Here is a 24,779-nt window from a genome sequence, read left to right on the forward strand (position 1 = left end):
TGTTATACAACCTGCTGCTAGGTAGTGGTGCTCCAGGTAATAGTTCAATGGCGCAGTCATATGGTCTGTGTGGAGGTAGGGACGTCGCACTGACCTTACTGAAGACAGGAGCTAGGTCATGGTATTCGGAAGGAACGGAAGAAAGGTCAGGAGAGTCCATCTCCCCCCCACCTCTAGGAGACCCCACCAAGGGGGCAGCCAAACGGAGGCATGTTTCATGGCATGTAGTAGACCATGATTCCAGGTGACGATCAGTCCAATTTATGTGAGGATTATGCTTCTCCAACCATTCGAAACCAAGCACCAGGGGAGAGCATGCAGAAGGAAAAACAAAAAATGTTATTGTCTCTCGGTGGTTACCTAACAGAAGTAGCTTGAGGGGTTGAGTTTGATGGGTAACTTGGTGAAGTCTTTTCCCGTCAATGGCAGAAACACTAAGAGGTTGAGTCAGAGGAATGGTTTCTATTTGGAGTTGTTGGACGAGGTTCGAATCGATTAAGTTCCGTTCACAGCCTGAATCGATGAATGCAGAAAAGGAGAGGCTTTGGTTAGCACAAAACAACGTGGCAGGAAGCAACAGTCGAGGAGATTTCTTAGTGTTTATCTGGCCCGCCAGACTCCTCAGATCTTCTGGCGGGCCCAGGCTTTTGATTTAGCCGGGCAGGAAGCGATGAAGTGTCCACTCTCACCACAGTAAATGCATAATTTGCTTAGAAAATGTCTTTGTCTCTCCTCAGGGGTGAGCCTGGTGTGTCCCACCTGCATGGGTTCGACATCTCTTTCACCCGAATGAGAGGCCTGAATAGGCAGAGGGAGAGACTGGGCCTTAGGTCTCTGTATGGGCAGCTGCTCTGTGGGGGAAGAACAAACAGTCACGTTATGTGAGGCAGAGGAAAGTGTCCCCTGCTTCTTAGAACTGTTTCTGGCACGGAGTCTATTATCCAATCTGATCGTAAGACGAATTCAATCTTCGAGGGTAGCTGGTTCGTCGAGAGTTGCGAGCTCATCCTTAATGTGCTCATTTAAAGCCATGAAATAGGCTCCCTTCAGAGCGCTTTGGTTCCATCCGGAAGCTGCCGCTTTAACCCGGAAGTTGATGGAAAATTCAGCCACAGAAGAGTTTCCCTGCTTTAAATTGAAAAGAGCTCGAGAGTCAATAGTTTGATCAGTTTCTTGATTGAAAACTTGAGTAAATTCGGAGATGAAATCAGAGTAATAACAATTAAGGCTATCGTCGGTGGCAAATCTTGCCTGAGCCCACTCCAAGGCTCTTCCTGTTAGCTGAGAAAGGATGAAGGTTATCTTTTTGTAATCCGTGGAAAAGCTGCCTGGAGAGTTCTGGAAAATCAAACGACACTGAAATAAAAATCCTTTGCAATCTTTCATGTTACCAGAAAATCTCTCTAGAAGACTTGGGCGGAACTCGGATGACGTCACTGCTGGTGACCTCGGAGGTGGAACTGGACCCGGAAATGGTTGAGGTGCCGGTGTAGCATTAGCGCTGTTCAAGTAGTTAGCATAGCTCTGAAGCATATGATTATGAGTATCAACCAAGCGATATAACTCACGGAGCGTTTGGGTTTGTCCTTGAATTTGGGCATCCTGCTCCTCCAATCGACGAGTGAGGTGATCTGCTGGGCCTTGAGTTTGGCCGCAGTGTTCTGTCATGATGGGTACTCTAAGAGTGACCCAATTATGCAGAACACCACTGACGGACACAGGAATAAAAGTTCAACAAGTTTATTTGAGCACAAGCACACTGATAATACTGGTTCTGGTTCGGGCCTGGATACTGGTTCACTGGAGTCTGCTTGAGAGACAGTTCAGTTAGCGTTGTACGTTGGAGCTTGCTTTCTTGATTATTACTGATTGTACCTTGAGGGTTTTTGAGGTTAGCTTTGGGAGGGTCACTGTTGGATCTGGAGAGGAGTTGATCAGCAGAGTCCGCTTGCTGCTTCAGCGTCTTACTTCTAGTAATGAGCAGACCTTGGCCTTGGGTTTTCCAGCTCTTAGTCCTGAGCTGCATGGAGTTCACTGTGGTTCTTCGGGTTTGGCTCTGAGGGTCGGCTCGGCAGGTTAGCTCTTCCAGAGCTTCACAGAGGAGACACTGGTTTCCTGGAAGATAGAGACAACGGTTAGAAGCCAGGCTGGATTCAAAGTCACAAAGATTCACTGAGAGTCTAGGCTTAGGCGCTGACCAACTGGATCAACACTGCGGCGTTGAGGCAAGGTCTGAAGACAGCTTATATAGTGGATCCTCTGATGATCTTGATGGGCTGCAGCTGTGCAGGAGGCTCACTCAGAAGGATCCACGGCGGACTCTGCTGGAGAAAGGTGGAACTTCTCCAGCTCCCAACAATGGGAACATCTTGGAGCCGGACTGATAGAGGGGAGCTATCTGTAATCCAGGGGTAAAGAGGCAGGCAAGGTCAGGGCATGGATGGCGTGTCAGTTTCTGATACTGACAGGTAAGCATCCACCTGATGCAACACATGGACTCATGAGGTATAAGAAGGAGGAGATGACTTTGTTCGAGGCTCAATCTTTGCCGGATGCTCGCTGACGTTTTTTGAGCCCACAGCTGTGCCAACTCCAAGCATTTTTTCTGTCCTGTAATGACCTGACCTGGAATAAACGATGTTACTTTTTTACTCCTGTTTTATAGTCCTTTTTTTATGGTTTTACCCAGTTTGAGTTAAGCTTCCAGTTAAAAAGTTCCGAGGCGCAGCCGCTTTCAGGGGGACCTAACTTCCATGTTTAACAGGAGGCCTCTGATTGGTCAATTCTACATCGACTACTCTATGCATATTTCCTGTTTGGTACCTTATTTGCTTGTTTTGTTTGTCTGACCGCCATTGTGGAAAACAACTGGTGAGGATGGACCAGCTGGAAGAGCGAGGTGCGCGAGAACGCTGGAACCCTTTTTCCACCTGGATCTCCGCTCTTTTTGGCCCTCATGTCCCTCCGTTGTCGCACAAACTTGCCCCCACTTCCTCACCGCCTCGGCCGTATCTAGACCCACAGCTGTTTCCTGATTGGCCCTCTGGCGTTGTGGCGTGGAATAACGTAGCACAGCTGATTTTCATTGAAAGCTGATTATCAGGCTTTTGCTGAACTGCAATCATCAGAATCAGCTGAGCTAAAGCAGGGAAACCTCTAAAACCTGCAGGAGTGTGGCCCTCGAGGACCGACTTAGGGTAAGCCTGATATAGATACATTTATCTATTTATCATATATCTATATATTTACCTATATAAATACGCATGCAAAAACCCTGTGCAATAACCATAAATCCTGCTAAATAAGAGACTTCAGCTATCATATATTTATACGTGGACACATTGTATATACTGTATATATTAAATGCACTTTTTTCTTCTTTTGGCAACTTCTTCTCTCTTTGACTATTTGATGTAACATTTATATTTCTCCAATGTGAGATCAATAAAGTTAATCAATCAATAATACTCTGAGCTCTGAGCGCTAACCTGGAAGCTGCTGCTGCCGCAGTGCATGCTGGGACAGCTGTCAGTCTGGAGATCGGACAAGTCTGCTCTGATGCATGCTGAGTAAAGGGGGAGGGGTCAGAACAACATCCGGGGCATTTTCCCTTTCTTGGTCTTCTTGTCGTTGTGAATTGGAGGAGGGCTGAGGCTGATGATTTACGAGCACATTAGAACGCACAAGTTCACATATTTAGAAACGGACAAAGTACCGTTTGAATCCAAATTAATATAACTTACAGAATTCAGTCGGTGGAAAACGACATATAACCATCAAAAAGTACCATTCTACTGTGGAGGCATTTCTACTGGTGGCCACAAAAAAAGGCTCGATTTGAAGGCAACTAGACTTTCCCTGAGTTGTTCTGAAGACCGCCCCTATCCAGGAGTTGTAACGATCTTGGTTCTGTTGTTTTCCTCCAGTTTTCAGTTTCAAGTTCATCCAGGTTTTTCCTTGTTTTAAAGCTTCATTGGTGTCTGGATTCATTTAAGTTGCTGAGGTTTTTCTGTCTGTCCTCTGCTGCCCCCTTGTGTTTATTTCCCTTGGCTTCCTCGTCAGCTCTAATCACACCTGCTCCCTATCAGCTCATTAGTCCTACCTTTGTTCAGTCAGCCATAAATACACTCCCTCTGCTGTCCCTCTCTGCTGGTTCCTCGTCTTATTTCATGCTACCCTGACTCCTCATGACTTTTTCCCCTGATGTTTCCATGGTCCTGCTTAGTGTTCAATTCTTATGTTTTTTTGTTTTTTTTGGATTTCTGTTTTGATTTACATTTTTAATTTGGATTTTTGGATTCCTGTTTTTGCTGCCTGATTTTTCATTAAACCTTTCAAGATCTCACCCCTGCCTCTCAGCTTCTGCTTTTGGGTCCTAACAAAAACTTTAAAACCAAATCGTGACAGGAGTCTTTTCCATTGTGTCTGCTCCTTCTACTGCAGCCTGAATTATGGTGGGAGGTCTGATGTCATTTCTTTTTACTGAGCTCCAGAACTGAAGCTCTCCTCTGTTGAGTGATGGTCTTTCCCTTGTAGCAAAGATGGCTTCCTTCACCCCTCTTTCAAACCGTCTGTCCAAAATCTGCACATTTCTGTAGCCAGGGTCGTGTCCTTTGTTCTTGTTTTAAGTTTACAGCTCAATCTTACCCTGTGCTGCTGTCCCTCCACTGCTGCTCAACGTGTTTCAGAAAAACGGAGCCAGTTTGATTGCCTCTGATTTCAGCTTGTTTCATGGTCGCTATAATCTGGATGACTGAGAATTTATACAAGAACATTTTAATGGGTGTTTTGATGTGTTTTTCAATATTCATCCAAACGAAACACAAATATAGAAAACAATTCAACATCACACCATGAGAAAAAAGTCAAAATGGTGGATTGAGAAGAAGCAAAACCCTCACGGCTTCCATCCTTCACTCCTTAAATCATCACTGGAGCATCATGACTTTAAAGCCTTATTATTTTACAGTGTATGAAAGGAAATTGGCTTTTTTCAGAAATATTTCTAAAGCCATTGGAGCTCTGAAAGCAACCATTAACCAGTAAACCACTTAAATGGGAGCTACTGGCTGACAGAAAGCAGGTTAGTGATGTATACTGGGAGTTACAACAGCAGCGCTTTATAATTAAAACCATACCCCGTGTTGGTTTCTATGGGTGGTTAAATACGGCCAGCCAGATAAATCAAAGGGAAGGCAGGGATGAGTCAGAGATTTAGCATTTAAAATGAAAGGGGGGGGCTTTAAGAGGAGGAAGCTGCACGCACATACAGTATATCATCATAACAAATCATAGACAGAAAGGTGGCTTCAACTGGTTTTCTCTCTGTTTAAATTCTGGCTTTTTTAACTAGATGACAGCAAAGTGCATCAAGGTAATGTTTTCCATTCATCTGCAGTATGGAAGGACGTTTTTCTATCAGACTAAAGAAATTGTAAGGTTTTTTTGTTCAGCTGTGCATTAGAAGGAAGGACTCTGTGGAGTCCGGGTGAAAATTCAGGTTGTTTGTCTCTATAGATGAAAATAGAAAATAAATCAGGAGTCAAAATGGAACCTTGAAGAACCGCCTCCAACTATCTCAGAAAATTTATCTGCAGAAAAATCTAACTTATAACTTTGAAACTCTTTTAGGGCCTCAGTAATTCATGGTTCATGAATTTAGTAACTCATGATCCAGGGAATTTAATCCTTCTAAAAGAGGTGATGAAAGTGTGCATGTCTTTAGTTATATTCATAATTTTATTTAGGGATGCACGATATAATCGGCCCCCTATCGGTATCGGCCTGAAAACTGAATATCGGACATCGGCCCCCCCACCGATATTTAACCCGATATTTGATCAGCTTCTGAGTTTCTAAAGTCTATAAAAAAAAAAAAAACACTACTTCTTCCTCTTCCTCAAAAACTTCTTTTTTACAGACTTAAAAACTTCTAAAGACGAGGAAAAAATATTGATACATTAAAATATCACAATATCTTCATATGCTGATATATTGCCATTTAAAAACACCATATCAATCTCTTTTACTAATGAAATATTGCTATATGTCATCGTTATGCTACGAAATCCCCCGAAAATTCACCAAATGTTGCCATATTTTTATGTTGATATAGAACGATGAAATTTCACGAGATTTTGAAAGTAAAATAGATCGATACCGCGTTTTTAAAAATCAATTTGATATCAGCATATGAAAATATATTTATAGTATATTATTTTTCAAAGTGTCAGAAATGGATAATAAAACTGCTATTTTCAATGACTACTTATTTTTGTCCAGCTTTAACATCGATATCGGTAATCGGCTACATGAGTTTTAAAATATCGGATATCAGCCAAAATCCCAATATCGTGCATCCCTAATTTTATTATTTTATTTTTGTTTGTTCCACTCAGAGATAGTTCACCTTTGTATTGCTCTTTGAATATAATTTCATTTTATAATGGACTTAGAAACTTTAATTGTCATTTTGTGATTTTTTTTTATCTCTGCTAGCATGTTAATTGGATCTATAGAAATAAACTGAATTGAGTTGAAGTTAGTCACAGTCAGAGAAACAGGACTACACTGAAAAACAGGCCGATCTCCAACATCTAGAAACAAAGGTGTTGATGGCAGCAGCACAGCTGATATAGAGTAGAGATAGAATGAATCAGAATGATGAAAAAGGGGTCCCTATGTCCTCCAGCAGTCTAAGCCTATAGCAGCAGAACTATAGAGATAGCTCAGGATAACCTGAGCCACTCTAACTAGAAGCTTTATCAAAAAGGAAAGTTTTAAGCCTAGCCTTAAAAGTAGACAGGGTGTCTGCCTCACGGACTAAAACTGGTAGTTGGTTCCACAGGAGAGGAGCCTGAGAACTAAAAGATCTGCCTCCCATTCTACTTTTAGAAACTCTAGGAACCACTAGTAAACCAGGAGGAGTCTGGTAACTAAAGTTAGAGTTCTGATGGTTTAAGAGTTGCTATTAGAACAGAATTTATCCTCTTTGTTCGGCGAAGTTTAGAGGCCGCCAACAGGAAAGGCTGAGTTTCTGCTGGGCTGCAGGAGCATCCGTCCAGCTTGGAGGCTTAACTCCCTCCCTGATGAATTCCCTCTGACCTTTCACTGCTTCCACATCTGCTGGGCGCTTGCTGCTGCTGACCTGCCTTTCATCTTGTTCTCCCTCCTCCCTGCTGCTTCAGCAGCCTCTGGCTCACAGCGCTGCACAGCTTGCCTTCCCCGGTTTGCTGCTTGCTCTCCATTGTTGTAGACAGATGTTAAGGAGAATAGAAACAAGTCAGCCTCTTGCTAATTCTAGCATCAGATCAAGGTGGGCTGCAGAGCTCCCTGTGTGACTTCTCTGTTACGTGTTGTTCTCCTTCAAGTGGCGACCTGATTTCTGTAACGAGCTCACGGTGTTCAGGTGAGATTGCTCGACTGGAAGGATGCTGACAGCAGCTGCTCTATTAATGACATGTCCTCATCCAATTACACGTGGAGAAAATGAATATTTTTCTCATTTTGGAGAGAGAGTCAGGCTCTTGTAATTATACTGCTGAATATGACGCTGAAATCCATTAGCCTAATAAATCGATCAGCAAGTAGAGGCGTGAGCTGATTTGCTGAGCAGGAGCTGCACGTTATGGCTGGTCTTCACCTGAACTACAGTGCTGCTGATAGAACCACAAGTATTTAAAGGAAAAGTCCGGAAATATTCACAATTCAGTCTTCTGAAAGTATGAAATGATTCCATCCTGTTCAATAAATGATCCGTGTTTTTAATTCAGAGTAATGTTCATGTGAATGTGCTTTACTGGAGGCATCCATGTTTGTCAAAAAACACTACTGCCACCTACTGGTTAGTGACGTCACGGTGCGGTATCGGCTGTTGATCAAGTCCCAGTGCTGTATCTGGTGTTTGTCACAACGCGCTATTATCCAAGTCATCTTGAAAACCTTCTTCTTCCAAATGTTGGCTACATATTACGGGTTTTTTCTCTGGACAGAAGTTCGATGGCAAATCCTCCCTCTTCAAGTTGGCGATCCAACGACCAACCCGTCCGTGGAGGATCAGGAATCAGAAATAGATAGATAGATAGATAGATAGATAGATAGATAGATAGATAGATAGATAGATAGATAGATAGATAGATAGATAGATAGATAGATAGATAGATAGATAGATAGATAGATAGATAGATAGATAGATAGATAGATAGATAGATAGATAGATAGATAGATAGATAGATAGATAAACTTTATTCTGGACTCATGGTCCAATAAATACATACATAAAAATACAATTAAACAAAACAATTGTTAATGATAAAAACACAATACAAGTACAATTATCGATTAAATAGGATCTTTAAGAAGACAGGAATACCAGTGTCTCCACAGCTTAGACTGACATCGGATTGCACTACGTGTGGTATCAGTGAGTGACAAAATAATATCGTTTTCAGATGCATTTACCCTAAAAATAAACGTATACATTAACTTTCGTAGAAGGGTAGGGTATTAACTCTTGCTGTGACAAACATCTCACTTGCACTGGACCATCTTGGATGTTTCAACAGTAACCGCATAGCATCATTATAGGCCACCTGCAGCCTTTGCAGGTTGACTTTTCTATAGGTAGTCCACAGGTGAGCAGTGTACACAGAGGTACAATATGCATTAAACAGTTCCACTTTGACTTTATCAGTACATAAACCGAATTTACGTGCAAGGGTATTAGCTTGAGCATACAACAATCTACATTGTCTGCAAATATCATCATCATCTGACAGGTTTTCTGGAGTTAATGTGCCCAAGATACTTGGTTTTATTTGTTACACCCCGCACAGTATTTGACAGCAGAAATTCTGGAAACTCAGTAGATTTATCTTCCTTACTCCTACAGATCATGATCACAGTTTTAGATGGATTGTACTTTATGTCGTGTTCCAGACCATACTCAGAGCAGATGTTTAGTAGTTGCTGTAATCCTGCAGTACTGGGGCTAAATATTACTAAATCATCCGCATACATCAGGTGATTAAGTACCGAGTCACCAGCCACACAACCAGTGTGACAAGCTCTCAACTTGTGTGACAGTTCATCCAGATACAAGTTAAAGAGAACTGGGGACAAAATCCCGCCCTGCCTCACCCCATTACTAACTTTGAATGGAGCCGAGACACATTCCCCCCATTTAATCTGCAGTGTTTGCTGAGTATACCAGTACTTCAAAATACGAACAATATACTCTGGTACTCCTTTTTGTGTCAGTTTTGTGAATAGTTTTCTGTGGTTTACCCTATCAAATGCTTTTGATGCATCCTGGAAACACATAAACACTGAAGAGTTCTGCTTATTATATTTATAAGTAATCTCTTTTAGAGCATATATACACATATCTGTGCCCAGCCTAACCTTAAAACCAGACTGGTTATCTGTAGACTTGATAGCCTCTAAAATCCTGTCCAGCAGGATTGATTCAATAATTTTTGAAACTATGCTATGAAAGGTGGAATAACTCTTTTTTTTTTTCCCTTTTCCCCGATGTATTCCAGCATCCAGCTGCCATGCACGTGGGCATTGTCAGTTTCACTACAGCTCTGGTGAATTTCAATGGTGAAGTCCTCTGGAAATCTTCAATAATTGTTGTTGATTGCAGATGTGTCTAGTAGTTCCCATTGATTTAGCTTGGAAAGCGGGGAGAATGGCGCTAGGCTTACCGCACCGTGACGTCACTGCTGGAAGATGGCAGGAGGGAGGGGCTACTAGATTTGGGCAAAAATGGCCGCTCCCAGACTCAGTGATCACAACGAAAATTATTGTTTTATTTTAAGTTAATTAAATCACCACAAACTTATTAGTTTTAGGTATAAATCATGATCCATTGATTATTCTTTGCTGACCGGATTTTTCCTTTAAACTTAAAGTGACCCGGAAACATTTTCACATTCTTTTATTTCCAAACATTGAACCTTTAAGACAGAGAGGGGCCTCTGCTTGGAGCCGCGCCGCCAGGTGCAGGACAGACGCATATTTCATGAGCATGGCGACTTATTTCATCTCTCAGAAAGTTTAGATCAGCTTCCAACATCTCTGTCTTTTGAAAAAAGAAAGAATGTAATTTAATGTTATGCAATGAACTTTAGCACAGATAAATAAGGAGTTTTCTTCCTACAAATGATTGGAGATTTATCTGTAATAATCAATCCCCATATTCATATAATAATATTATCCAAAAATGAAAATTGTGATTTTTAAACCAATATTGCATTTTTTTATGGATTATTTTTTGCATTAACTAAAATCATGTAAATGTTTCACTACAGGGTTTTAGATTTTTTCTTGACCTGGGAAGCTTGCCTCTCCAGAGCCTTTTGTTGCAGGACTTTTCTTTAAACCTTTAGTCAATAAGTGATCAATTCTACTTGCATGCATGAATTTGCATGCAAGCTGCACCTCTTCTTCCTGTCTGCATGGTTACAAACCCACTTTCTGCATATTGCTGCCAGCTTACATTCTGGAGTGATATATTTAGCTTCTTACTCTTTTTAAATGTAAAATGACCAAAATTGATTAACTTTGTGATTTGAAAATTGCATTTAGTTAATAGATTATATTGCAAATGCAATTAATGCAATGCCCAGCCTTAATATTAATATGTAGCTCTGTATGCAGCTGTCTAATGTTGCTGCAGCACCTACTTTCAGCCATATTCCTTGTTATAGAACTTATGCATATCAAAGGATGATCATTGGTGATCACCTTTCCAGTTATGCAGATATTGTTGTTCCTTTTTTAACAGAGATGGCAAAAGTACTCACTTTCTGTACTTGAGTAAAAGTACAGATACTTGTGTTAAAAAATACTCTGGTAAAAGTGGAAGTACTGATTAAACTTCTTTACTCAAGTAAAAGTAACAAAGTACAGGCTTGTAAATGTACTTAAAGTATAAAAGTAAAAGTAGAAACCACTTTTTTCATGCCGTTGCCTACATTTTAAATGGATGTCTGCCAATAGGACTAGATCTCCGTTGTGTTCATTTTCAATCATCTCGTCGTCCATGCTACTATGCTAACGCCACCGCCACCAAGCTGCAATGATTTGCCGCCAATGAATACCGCCGAATCTGTCGATTCATCTTGTAGTGGTGCGTCAAATGCAACGTAGATTCCCATCCAATTAGATTGAATTTGGTATTGATGACGTGAAAAATAATAACGGTAACTCCATTGAAATGATTCAACACTAAAGTAACGAGACAATTTTTTAAAATATAAGGAGTAGAAGTAAAAAGTCGCCATAAAAATAAGTAGTAAAGTAAAAATATCAGAAAAATCTACTTGAGTACAGCAACAAAGTATTTGTACTTCGTTACTTCCCATCTCTGCTTTTTAAGAATATCTCCCAGTAAACCAAAATTGTGTCCTTTTTCTTTTCTAGAAAATTTGCACTGTACATTGTAGTCAACAGCTAATAATACATTTAAAAAAAGGAATTCTCCTTAAAAGAAACGACCAAAAAAAATGAAACAATTTCATGGATTCAATGGGTCTAAAAAGCACGGAAGATGATTAGGGCCACTGAAAAAATAAAAGAAAGTAAACTGATTTTTAAATATTTCAGTTTAATATGGAAACAAATTCAGAAATCTGACTTTAATCTCAGAATATCGGATCTTAATGTAGATGGGCACCATGAAGGTAGAGATGTGGAGCACTCAGCTTCATTGACAAAGATGGGAGTTGTTTGAGAGAAACAGGAACACATTGGTGGAAAATGACGGAATTTAAAATAAAATTTAAAAATCAGTTATTATTCTTTTAGTGGCCATAATCCTCTTCCATAAAAAGTGACAAACTCTCTCAGTGACATTGCTTTCAGAAAAGGGCAGAGTGACGTTTGCTGGTTACAGCAGGCTGAAAGGTCCAGATTCCAGAAGCTTCTCAGCTGTTTGTCCCTTTGAGTCATTTAATGCTTCTGATTATTTCTTCATTTCACAGGATCAGAAAACATTTATCCTTTTCTGCGTCTTGTCCACATAGCCATCATAATGACCACTTGTTTCCAGCCTTTGGGGCTTTGATGGAAGCTTCTTTCCGATGTTTTTTTTTTTTTTTTCCCAGGATGAATTTTTTTGTCCGGCTGAAAGAAACAGTTTCTTCTCGTTTCTTCCGGAAGAAACTTGGAAGATCAAATTTACTGAAAAGTTTTGTTTCTTTTGGTGAATATTTAGCCTTAAACAGGCCCAATTCCAATATGATAACCATGAGGTCTATAAGGGTGTTCAATAAGTGATTGGCCCTCACCCATTGCATGTGAAATTTTATTTATTTATTATTATTTACATAATTTATATCTCTATAGATTAGGTTGCAAATTACAGTTCTGAACTAATTGTGTTTCTGATTCAAGGGCGGATTTAGCATTGGGGAAAACTAGGCAGTTGTATGGAGCCCCAAGGTCCTTTTACACGTATGGTTAATACAACTATTGCTTATTTCTGCACATTAATTATGTTTTTGATTTAAAAACTTTTGTTAAAATGCCATCAGAACGCTGATAATATTAAGTGTGTCTCAGCCCCCCCCTTCAGTGTCCACCATATTGGATCAGTCCATTTGCTGCACATGTTCAGAAAGGTCCAATCAGACAGCAGCAAACCATTTGAAAACAAACCATGCAAAGAGCAGTGTTGCCAACTTAGCGCTTTAGTCGCTATATTTAGCCACTTTTCAGACCCCTCTAGCACTTTGATTTCTAAAAAGCTCCTAGCGCCAAATCTAGAGACTTTTTTCTGCTACTGGAGACTTTGGAGACAACATCTAAAAGCAGCGAACTCTGCTCTCCAGAGCGAGTAGATCGGTAACCCCGCCTCCTGCTCTCCTCTATCTTGTCTGCTGTCATGATTCATGCAGCTATTATTTCATCCAAATGAAAAATGGAGAACAGAGAAGCAGATCATGGCTTGTCTACAGTGAAAAGAAGGACTGGGTTATTTACTTTGGCCTTTTTGGAAACACAGGAAGGAGCAATCAGCTAAGTGAGCTTAGTGCTTGGAAAAAATCTTTCATTCCTTTAGAGACAGCATGAAAAGTCAGCTGAGTACAAAACATAGAGAGGAAAACAAGAAGAAAAGGGACAAGAAGAGAGGGACACAACCTAGAACAGATAATGGATGTCTATTCTATTAACATTTCTCTATCTGGAGAATGGGGCTGTTTTATGTGTTGACTTCTAGATTCAGAGGGCCTTATGCTGGCTTTGCCTAGGGCCCCAAATTTCCTAAATCCGCCTCTGTTCTAATTTACAGGTTTTTGAACTGAGTCAAGTCTGATGAGTGACTAGTTTTTCTATGGTCATATCATGGAGCATCATCTCATTAAGTTACTTTCATTTCAGCCAAAGTCTCCCGTGGTGTGCGTCTTTTCAAATGTATCTTTATTTATCTTATTGAATACCGCCCTTATTAACCAGGCCTCGACAGGCGGGTATTCCTTTAGTCATTGTCAAATAAAACACTTTAAGGTGAGATCGCCATACGCTTCAAAAAACATAAAAAATTAAACAGTTAAATAGCTTTTTTGTACATGACTAAAGGGATACACGCCTGTTGAGGTAGTTTAAAGTCTTTTTTTCATACAGAATTAAAGGGATAAACCGGAATAAAAAAAAAAAAATCTTTTTTACGGTATTAGAAAAATTCAATTTAAAAGAATAGATGCAACTATATACAGTGAGCAAAAAGGATAATCAAACATTGTCATTCGTTTACAGAAAAGCCCAAAAAACCCCGCAAAAACTCATTACTAACCCACTTCAGCAAAAAATACTTTTCCTCTCGATTATTTACCGAGGAAAAAAAATGTATTTTTATGCTCTCAGATTCATCAGATTGTCCAGTAGTGAAAATATTTACATTTTCTGAGCAGTCTGAAAATGTCCTGTGAAAGTTGTTTGTGGAGCTTTTGAGAGATTGGAACAGTTTCCAGCAGTCCAGTGGCTTATTTCCGAAAAGTTTATAGTTCCTGCAAATGTATATCGAGTGTCTTGCGAGGGAAAGGATAATATTACTTACGGTGCGCAGATGAAAAGAATCATCCTTGTTCCAAATAGTCGTATCCATTCCCACGCTTTGTTCACTTTGCTGATGCCTGGTTCCAAACTTTCCAGGTATTGACTATGGATACGCTCATCTGACAGCACCGGCTGGTTTAATACCATTTAAAGGCTATTAGTAAATGATCACTTCTCTATTAAATATGCAATTCCCTGATGGCTTTTCTCTGGTGACAATGACAATTCTCCACACTGCAAAACATCTAAATCTAGACTAGTCAGTTTTTGTCTTAAAATAAGTGCATTTGTTCTTGAATTGAGGAGGTAAAAGAGACACTTTGCCAACGGAACAAGACAATTTACACTTAAAATAAGAAAAACAACTGCATTGTCTTATTTCAAGTGCATATTATCTAATTATCTTATTTTAGGAGTAGAATTACTCATTCCATTGGCAAACTACCTAATTTACCTTCTCAAATTAAGGGTGAATACACTTAATTTAGGAAAGTTTTACTTATTTCTAGATTGTTTTTGCGGTGCACATAGCCTGTGCTTCCCATTCAGAGGGTTTTCAATGCAGAATTCTCAACATTGATCTAGATTTGTATTACATCCACTTAATAAACGATATATAGTCTTAATGTGTGTCACTGTGTGAATTCTCTTAAAGATCCCAGTTCTCCTAAATGTGATCTATTAACAGGACTTTCTTCCAGTTTCTTCTGTAACAAACTTAACTCTGCTTTGAGGACCTGCAGAATAAATCCAATAATCTTCATGGTGACACGATACAAAATACTAGTTTGAATTTTGCAGTTAACGGCATTTTAAAGTCATTATCAATCTCATATGTTATCTAACTAGCCACTTACCCAGTAATCGCATGTGAAACTTCTGGCTTGCACAGGCAGGCTGTGTTTCAGGATCCTAATAGATTCATTCTTCATTGTTTTATGATTTATTTCTTTAGTTTATGGTTTGTCTTTGGTCTGTATCCAGATGAACAGCGATTACCAGCAGGTGGAGGACATTTTTCTGATCTAATGTGAACCGGCAGCAGGTAGCAGGACATGTTTACTTGCTAGTTAGGCAAAACTGATCCCAGAGTTTGTTTTTCTAAATAAACTTGAACTGAATGCAGAATTATATCTCTGCTTCTGTCTCCTTGAGCCCCAGTGGGCCTCAGCAGATGGCCGCTCACACTGAGCCTGGTTCTGCTGGAGGTTTCTTCCTGTTCAAAGGGAGTTTTTCCTCTCCACTGTCGCAACAAGCATGCTTAGTGTGAGGGATTGCTGAAGAGTCAATGAGTCGATGCAATCAGCTGGTTTTCCTTAGATAGAAAACTTTGAATCAATCTGACTGGATGATCTGGTGAACTGGAAAGTGACCTGAGATGACATGATGTGAATTGGAGCTATAGAAATAAACTGAATTGAACTGAACCAATGCAGAATGGGCTTCATTATCATCCTGACAGCTGATCATCATCCGGCCTGAAAAAAAAAAGTGTTTAGCACTCAAATAAAAATAGATTTAAGAAATTTCTTTGAAACCTTAATTTAGCCCCAGAAAAATAAAGTCTGAGAGAAGCGCCTTGTTGTTGTTGTTGTTTACACGCTGCTGTAGATGTTGCCGCCAATGCCTCTGAATTTAGGGTGATTAATCATTCATCTGGAGCATCTGTGGGCTGATGCCAAAACAGGCAGCAGGTCTGCCGTTGGCATCAGCTGACTCGGCTTTCTGCTCTCATTTTAGCCGTTTGTCTGTTAAGGATGCGAGTAAAAAAAAATAAAAAATACACACCACTATCAACTGACTGAGGAGAGGACGTGCATTACAATTTTATTTTTCTTTCTTTTTATTGTTCTGTAGAAAAAATAAAAAAATTACCAATCAAGTTTGCTCCTGTCAGTCTGATTTTTGCCTCCGAGTCCAAAGGATACGAGAGCAGGAAGCTGCAGAGAAACAGTTTTCTGGTGGAAGTGCTGCTGAATTTATGCCATGCATTGAGAAAAAGGCTCAACTTCTTCAAAAATGTTGGTAAAATTTGAATCAGAGTTTTAGAAATATATAATTTATCCATTATTATTATTATTATTATTTTTTCCACTACCCTGTCAGACATTTATTATTTACTGGCCCTACAGCTCTATTTTTCCAGACTACATATTTGAACGATCGCCAACTAGAAATTATTTATTTTCTCATTACCTAAAGATTTAAAGATTTTTAAGCATCAAAAATGGATAAGAGTAGAAATTTAGACGCTTGATGAAACTGGACACTGGTTGTTTATCTGCTCTGTTCAAGCTAGAGAGCAGCTCGGCTTTATTTACTTTATGAGTCGGGAAAATAGTTTTAACACGTTTTAAGCGAGAAAGTTCACCTCCAAACATCCTCTGTTCATCAGTTCATCTGGATTATAATCCGGCTAAAGCAGAGATGGGAAGTAACGAAGTACAAATACTTCGTTACTGTACTCAAGTAGATTTTTCTGATATTTTTACTTTACTTTACTACTTATTTTTATGGCGACTTTTTAATTCTACTCCTTACATTTTTACACAAATATCTGTACTTTCTACTCCTTACATTTTAAAAAATTGTCTCGTTACTTTAGTTTTGAATCATTTCAATGGAGTTACCGTTAGTATTTTTCACGTCATCAATACCAAATTCAATCTAATTGGATGGGAATCTACGTTGCGTTTGACGCACCACTACAAGATGAATCGACAGATTCGGCGGTATTCATTGGCGGCAAATCATTGCAGCTTGGTGGCGGTGGCGTTAGCATAGTAGCATGGACGACGAGATGATTGAAAATGAACACAACGGAGATCTAGTCCTATTGGCAGACATCCATTTAAAATGTAGGCAACGGCATGAAAAAAGTGGTTTCTACTTTTACTTTTATACTTTAAGTACATTTACAAGCCTGTACTTTGTTACTTTTACTTGAGTAAAGAAGTTTATTCAGTACTTCCACTTTTACCAGAGTATTTTTTAACACAAGTATCTGTACTTTTACTCAAGTACGGAAAGTGAGTACTTTTGCCATCTCTGCACTAAAGCTGGGCGTACACTGTACGATATTTTCAATCGTTGCACGCAGCTACAGCTCAAACTGTACGACGAAACCGCAGGGTTTAAAAGATCGCAGCTCACCATGTTTCTTCTCACACTGTGACGCTCTGATGCGATCTACCTGCTCACAATGTACATCTAAAAGCCAGGTGGGACTCAGCTCCGCAGTGAGATGGCGCTACTCGGACTCGTCTATCCGGAAGCCAAACCAGTAAAAGAGAAATATGAAGCTCACTAGAGTGAAAGGCGCTGCCTTGGATATTTGGGTAATTTAGTGCCATGCTGCTTAGAGGTGAGTATTGGCATGAGTGTTGCGATTCGATACATGTCGCGATACTTGGGTCACGATACGATATTATCACGATATTGCAGTATCCCTATATATTGCCATATTTTCCCCAGCTATCAAAATCAAATGATGAGATAAAACAGCAAGTGCTGTATATTTTTTATCAGAAAATATAGATTAGGTATTATTATCCATGTTGTTTGGGGTTTTTCTTCAACTGTGACTGCCTCAAATACAGATTTGGTGCTGCACGCACAGTTAAAGGGCTCCACAGCGCTTTCTGCCAGAGTGGTGGTGCAGAGGTAGCCCATTTTCCCATCAATGTTTTATGTAACCATTTTTTTTTTTAATCGATACTAAGAAGTGAAAGATCGATATTATATTGGGCAGCCGAATATCACGATATATTGCCAAAACAATTATTTCCCACACCCCTAATGCTGCTGTGTTGTCATGTAAGAGGAAGAAAAGAAGAAGAATCCTTGTTTGCCCACTGAGTTATTTGCCCACGACCACCTAACGACGGCCGACTGAATATCAAACATGTTTGATTTTCTCCCAGCCTTACCCTTCCTGATGGGGAGGTGGTCGTTGGCGGCTGATCGCCCCTCGTTACCCCCGTAGACTATGACGCACAATCAAGCTGAAACTCGGCCCGATCAAAAAATTCTCACAAGGCCTCAGCAGATGGCCGCTCACACTGAGCCTGGTTCTGCTGGAGGTTTCTTCCTGTTCAAAGGGAGTTTTTCCTCTCCACTGTCGCTACAAGCATCCTTAGTGTGCTGAAGAGTCAATGAGTCGATGCAATCAGCTGGTTTTCCTCAGATAAAAATTTAGCCAATCTCTCTGGATGATCTGGTTGAACTGGAAAGTGACCTGAGATGACCTGATGTGAATTGGAGCTATAGAAATAAACTGAATGAACTTTTCACACTACAATATTTGTAACACAAATCTGTAAAGTTCATGCTTATATTGTTTTGCGTCAATACTGGTAATTTATCAGGAATGAAAAAGTTGTTTCAGGTTCCCTATATATACTTAAATCTAAAGCTGATAGCAGTTAGTTTCCTTTAAATTGTGAGTTTTTCTGTATCAATCCTTAGATCTCAGTTTCCTCCTTAGAGTCCTGCTGATGAAGTTAATTAAGTGCATTGATTTTATAGAAACAATAAGAGTGCTTAATAATATATTAACAAAATACATTTTAACAACTTAATTCCATCTTTTTTCTAATTATTTAAATTTCCTACAAAGTCCCATGAAGGCAGTTGCTGCCTGTCTTGCTGCTCATCATAGAAATCCGACTGAAGCTGGAGGATAGGTTGAGCCGGATGCTTCTAGAGATGTTATCTGAGGCGATGATGGAAGCCTGGATGAATTAGAATGACCAGGAGAAAGGATCAGATGTGGAGCTGGAAGCCTGTTATTCAGTCTAAAACTTCTATCACATATTATAACAAACCTGCAGAAAACCCAGCAGCCTAATGTGCTTAATCTGCTGTAGTGATTTATTTTGTATAGGTAAATAAAATTGGAGCCTTTTGCCTGAGGCGGGACGTTTGGCACAGCGAGGTTTTTCTAAGTCGTTGCCTCCAGAAGCCGCTCAGCAGCTGTCAGTTACTCTAAATGCTTGTGGTAATGAAATATGGATTAGAAACAATGAAAGTATGATATCTTATCATTGTTTAGTTGCTGCGTTGCCTTTGGTTCACTTAGTCTCAGTTCCTTCAGGATTTCAAACTAAAGCCTCATTATGAGGAGAAGATTCTGATGCGTTTTTGCACAAACATCCATGAGGAGGACTTCTTTCTTTCTGACTCATCTGTCTGATAAAAGTTGAATTCTTGTAGCAGGTGGGATCCAAACCAGGGGCGATTCTAGGACCAGATGTTTAGGGCTTGTTAAGGAAGAAAATATTCTAAAATAGTTAACTTGGAAAAAGTTTGGCTCTCTCTCTTCCCTTCCCCGGCCCTCCCGGCGAGCTGCGTGTGGCCCCAGGAAAACCAGCAATGTGTGTTGACGTTACAGAATTACAGAGTTTAATCCAATATAAGACAATGCATAAACTCAGAAGTAAGACAATGCACAAACTTACACCAGAAACTGCAGAACAACAGAGACATACATTCAATTACCTGACATAAATGGAGAGAAGGAAAGAAAGCAAAGACGTACAAAGACATCTTTGGAGAGTTGCAAGAGCAAATCTGATTAGTTACTTCTGTGTAGAAAGTTTTATCCTCTTGTATTTAATTTATTCAAATAAGGCTGGCTTTTGCTCCTCCAACCAGGAGCTATCTTGGACACTCAGAAAAACTTAGAACTTCCCCTAATTTACGGCCTGGCGTCCATGAATTCTAAGGTCTTCTGGCTAAAGAAAACATAAGATAAGACCTCACAGAATAGCTGTTGGAATGCGGGGGCCTCTCCTGCCATAAATTCTCAAGAACAAACTTAAATTCAGTAATTTGGTTCAAGGAAAGGTTATCTTCACAAACTTGTTCAAAATTAAGAAATATGTTCAAAATGAGAGTGTTCAACATACCTTTTACACATGCCATAAGATTAACTGTATTAAAAACTAAAAATAATAATTTTTCTTTAACAGGCTCCTGGGCACCCAGAGAGCTGCTTGGCAGAACAAGATTCATTTAATTGTTTTCTACATATTTTCTAAACTTGTTCAGTGCGTTTTGCTAATCACTGACTCCATCGTTCACTAATGCATTGTATCTGAGACATGTGCCATTTTTTTAGAAGAATTTCCAACCAATTAAAGCTTTTAAATCAACTAATATCACGGAAACCTTTGAATCAGTTTTCATGAAATGAGTTGTCTCTTTTTTGTGCCAAAAGGACTTCTATGATACATGGAAATGTTTTTCTTTGCTGCTATTCTGCCTGTTTTCTTACCTGGTTTACCTTTCACTTTCCACACACCTTGTTCCACGGCTCCTCCTTTACACATCTTCCTCTTTAGACTAGTAATCAGAAAATGATTGTAAATCATGTGTAATCCTGAGCTATCTCTATAGTTCTGCTGCTATAGGCTTAGACTGCTGGAGGACATAGGGACCCTTTTTCATCATTCTGCTTCATTCTATCTCTATTCTCCCACTCTGCAGAATCTATTAGTTCAATCTCTAACGTTCTGCTCTCTCTGCTTTTTCTCATAGTAGCTTCATCTGGTCTGTTCCTGTTTGGCTGTGACTCCATCCTGGAGAGAAATATCAGTTTTAAAGTGTAGTCCTGTTTCTCTGACTGTGACTAACTGGATGTGCTCTCTTCATCCTCTGCTTTTTTTTTTATCTCTGCTTCTGTCTCCTTGAACCCCATTCGGCCTCAAACAAAGCAGTCTCTAGGGCTGCAACAACGAATCGATAAAATCGATAAAAATCGACTTTTAAAAGCGTTGGCAACGAATTTCATCATCGATTAGTTGTGTCGCGCGATTATTGCGTCATCCGCCGCGCCGTCATCACTGCCTCTTGACTGAAAGAGGAAGAAAAAAAAATACGGCAGAGCGAGTCAGCGCCGCAGGTGCAGTGTTGCCAACTCCGCGACTTTTCAGACCCCTCCAGCGACTATTTTTCAAAAAAGCGACTAGCGACAAATCTGGCGACTTTTTTCGGTGTCACTGGCGGCTTTTGGAGACTCTTACGTGAAAGCATGCATCGTTCCTACTCTGCCGTGGGGCGCCTCCCCCACCCCAATCGCGTTTTCCCGCAGGAGTCCCTCTCAGTCAGAGCCTCAGCGTCCAGACTGCAAATGAAGCGCGCATGCACCGGGATTGACGGCGCAAATTGATCACAATAATTAAAATAGCCTGCGCTTTGTAAAGCGAAAAAAGTGATAACATGCAACTTTTTTCAAAAGAAATTAACATGGCACGGAACCACCATGTTTGTTTGGTTTTAAAGTGGGGAAACGTAACGTTAGTTTCTCAGGTAGCTCATCTGATGCTTTCCTTACCGTGTTAGTAGGTTACAGACAGTGATAAGGTTGGCTACTTATTTTACTTTTAATTTCATTTGAATTAGCTTAAGCAGCGTTTATATTTACTTTATAAATAAATTAACTTGCAAATTATGAGGGCAAGGCTTTTAAAGTTTAAATCTTCTGGCAAAGATAAAGTAAAGAAGATCCTGCAATTTATGGAAGTAAAGCAGAATAAAATCCAGCAAGATCAGTAATATGTCAATTAATTATCTGCCACATTCCCATGTAAATATCTGTCTTTGGAGAATGTGTTTTTTAGCACCCCTAGTTCTCTCATTTTTATTCCAAATACAATTTATAATTTGAATCACAGGGCTATTTTTATCTCTATGGTTCAGTATTTTCTCAAGTAGCAACTTTAACTGCTATACTTTCCTGTCTTAAAAGGCAGAACTCTTCTAGTCTAAAAAAAACTCATTTGTTGAAATGGGGGGGCCTATTGTTTGAACCCCTTAGGGGCTTTAAAAAACAAAAATGTCTTTTTTTGCGCTTTATGAAACAAAGTACCCTATATTTTGTGGATGTACAGCTACATTTCTCATGTAAGTTTGCGTAGTTTTAACACAAACATTTATTTTTCATATTGCACCAGTACAGTTAATGAGCAACCTGTACTTGTGTGCTTGTTTGTTCTGTCTAAAATGTTTATTTTGGAATAAAGAGGTTAATATAAAAAATATTTTTTGTCCGATTCATCGATTAATCGAAAAAATAATCGTCCGATTCATCGATTTTTAAAATAATCGTTAGTTGCAGCCCTAGCAGTCTCAGACACTTTAGAGCACCTCTCTGGTGAACATTTCACCAACACACCATCAATAGGTGCAGAAATCAAACTGTACATTTCAGAAACACCTGAATGCAGCGTTTTCCTCAAAAACGCTGCATTCAGGTACACCCGGGACAGGTCGCCAGTCCATCGCAGAAAACCAGAACATAATTGAATTAAAAAGCCAAATACTATGTGGTTTTTACAACGTCAAATTTTTTTGGTTTTCTTTGTTTTTTATTATAAAAAGCGCATACAGTATAAAGAAAACCCACATATTTTAGTGTTGCTTTGATTCAAATAAGAGGTTGCTTCAGCACCCCCAAAAAAAGGCTAAAAAACACCAATGGTCCAAACAAAAACCTCATCTTTTCCACTTCTTCTGCACAGTTTATACGATCTAACGGGTTCCCAGCTTCAACCATCTCAGCTTCAGCCTCAGATTCACCTCAGATTACAGAGAAGCTGTGCATTTATCCAGGGGCGCAACTACATATTTTTTAGGTGGATGTGAACACATCATCGAGTTTGAACATTTATGACGTTTAAACTGTTTCATTCCATTGAGTTTGGAAGTGCCCATTTGTCAAGTATAGAATCAAATGATGCAGAACGTCCCGTGTTTTCAATAGAGCTCACTGCTAACTGGGACAAACCATCGCACCTCATATTTGAATGAAGGTGTGTTTTGATGAGCTTTAGCTAAATGATCTCTCTGCAGATGCAACTGTCAGCGGCAGTGTGCGAAGTACCTGTCAATATTTGGGGGGGTCCCCATCTCTTGATTGTTACTATATACTGATCTAAATTGTCTCAATATGCAGCAGGCCTATAACATTTCAAAGTTAAAGTCAGCTTTAATGTCAATTCTTCACATTCAGACATACAAGGACTGGAGAGGACGTTTCTCATTCACCAACAGTGAAACAGATAAAGTGCACAGGCACAACTGATAAGATCAGTTCCTAATACTAACATTTAAACATTCAATTTCACAATAAAATATAAAATGTACAATAATATAAAATATGCAATACTTATGCTAGTGCAAAAAGGCAGATGGTAATGGCAGCAGAAAAATTATTATTATTATTATTACCAATTATGTAAGATATAGCATTTGTAACAGTAACAGTGCAAAATAACAGTAAATAAATATAGTATTAATAGTAGTGCAGGAGACAGTTTGTCCGGAGTGATTTATTTATTTTGAGGTGGGTCAGCTTCCTGACAGCTTGGTGGATGAAGCTTTCTGTGAATCTGATAGAGCGGGCAAGAGCCTGAATAGACAGTCTATGAAAACACACACAAGCACAAAGACTGTCTGTCTGTCTCTCTCTTTCATGCACGCACATGTCCTGCTTTAATCCAGTTTCTGACGAATGGAAATGGGTCGAATTTGTCCATCGAGGTCCACAAACAGGAGTGAAGACCTGCTATCTTCACGCTAGTAACTGCGGAAAAGCACATGGCTAATTTGCATACGCGAACATGATTGGCTGGCTCTACTTCGCAAAAAACAGAGCATATATGTGAGCATATATATTGTTTTAATGGTTAGAGAGTCAGATATGTGGCGGTAATGTTTGATTTATCTAAAGGTTTTTATCTGTTACTGTGTAAATGAGTTTGGCTGGAAATTAAGGACAGATTCTAATAGATCTGCAGGGTGGGGGGGGACTATAAATCTGATAGGAGTTTCATTTTTAACTGTTATTTTGCACAATTTGCTTAACTAAGTATTTTTTGTTGAATTTAAGAGATTTTACTGATACGTTTTTTATACTTAAATTGTTTAGATTTACTTATATATTTCTACCCCTTTTATAGAATAGAATAGAAAATCTCTTTATTGTTCCACAATGGGGAAATTTACAGCAGCAAAAGGATTATTTAAAAAAATGGTCACACAAATGTGAATTTTAGAAAAATGTATAAGAATAATATAATAGTGAAAAGTTCAAATATAAACAATAAAACACTGTGATGTTTAACAATATAAAACTGGAGAATAAATAAACAATATGCAGCTATGGACATTTTTGCAGTAATGGATAGGGATGCACGATATAATCGTCCCCCTATCGGTATCGGCCTTAAAACTGAATATCGGACATCGGCCACCCCACCGATATTTAACCTGATATTTGATCAGCTTCTGAGTTTCTAAAGTCTAAAAAAATAAAAATAAATACTACTTCTGCTCTTTCCTCAAAAACTTCTTTTTTGCAGACTTAAAAACTTCTAAAGACGAGGGAAAAAATATTGATACATTAAAATATCCCAATATCTTCATATGCTGATATATTGTCATTTAAAAACACCATATCAATCTCTTTTACTAATGAAATATTGCTATATGTCATCGTTATGCTACGAAATCCCCCGAAAATTCACGAAATTTTGCCATATTTTTATATGTTGATATTTTGACGCGGTATCGATCTATTTTACTAACAAAATCTCACAAGAATTTGCAAAATATCACGAGAGTTTGTAACAGAACGATGAAATTTCACCAGATTTTGAAAGTAAAATAGATCGATACCGCGTTTTTAAAAATCTATTTGATATCAGCATATGAAA

The 24,779-nt window shown here is 39.2% G+C and overlaps 1 protein-coding gene across 1 annotated transcript in view; it reads left to right on the top strand.

Annotated features, from left to right (window-relative positions):
• Positions 1–24,779, top strand: part of zmat4a (zinc finger, matrin-type 4a) — a 246,768-nt gene that overhangs the window by 35,310 nt on the left and 186,679 nt on the right. The window lies entirely within an intron of this gene.

Source organism: Cyprinodon tularosa, unplaced genomic scaffold (genome assembly GCF_016077235.1).
Source record: "Cyprinodon tularosa strain WSP-4 unplaced genomic scaffold, ASM1607723v1 ctg599, whole genome shotgun sequence".
Taxonomy (NCBI): Eukaryota; Metazoa; Chordata; class Actinopteri; order Cyprinodontiformes; family Cyprinodontidae; genus Cyprinodon; species Cyprinodon tularosa.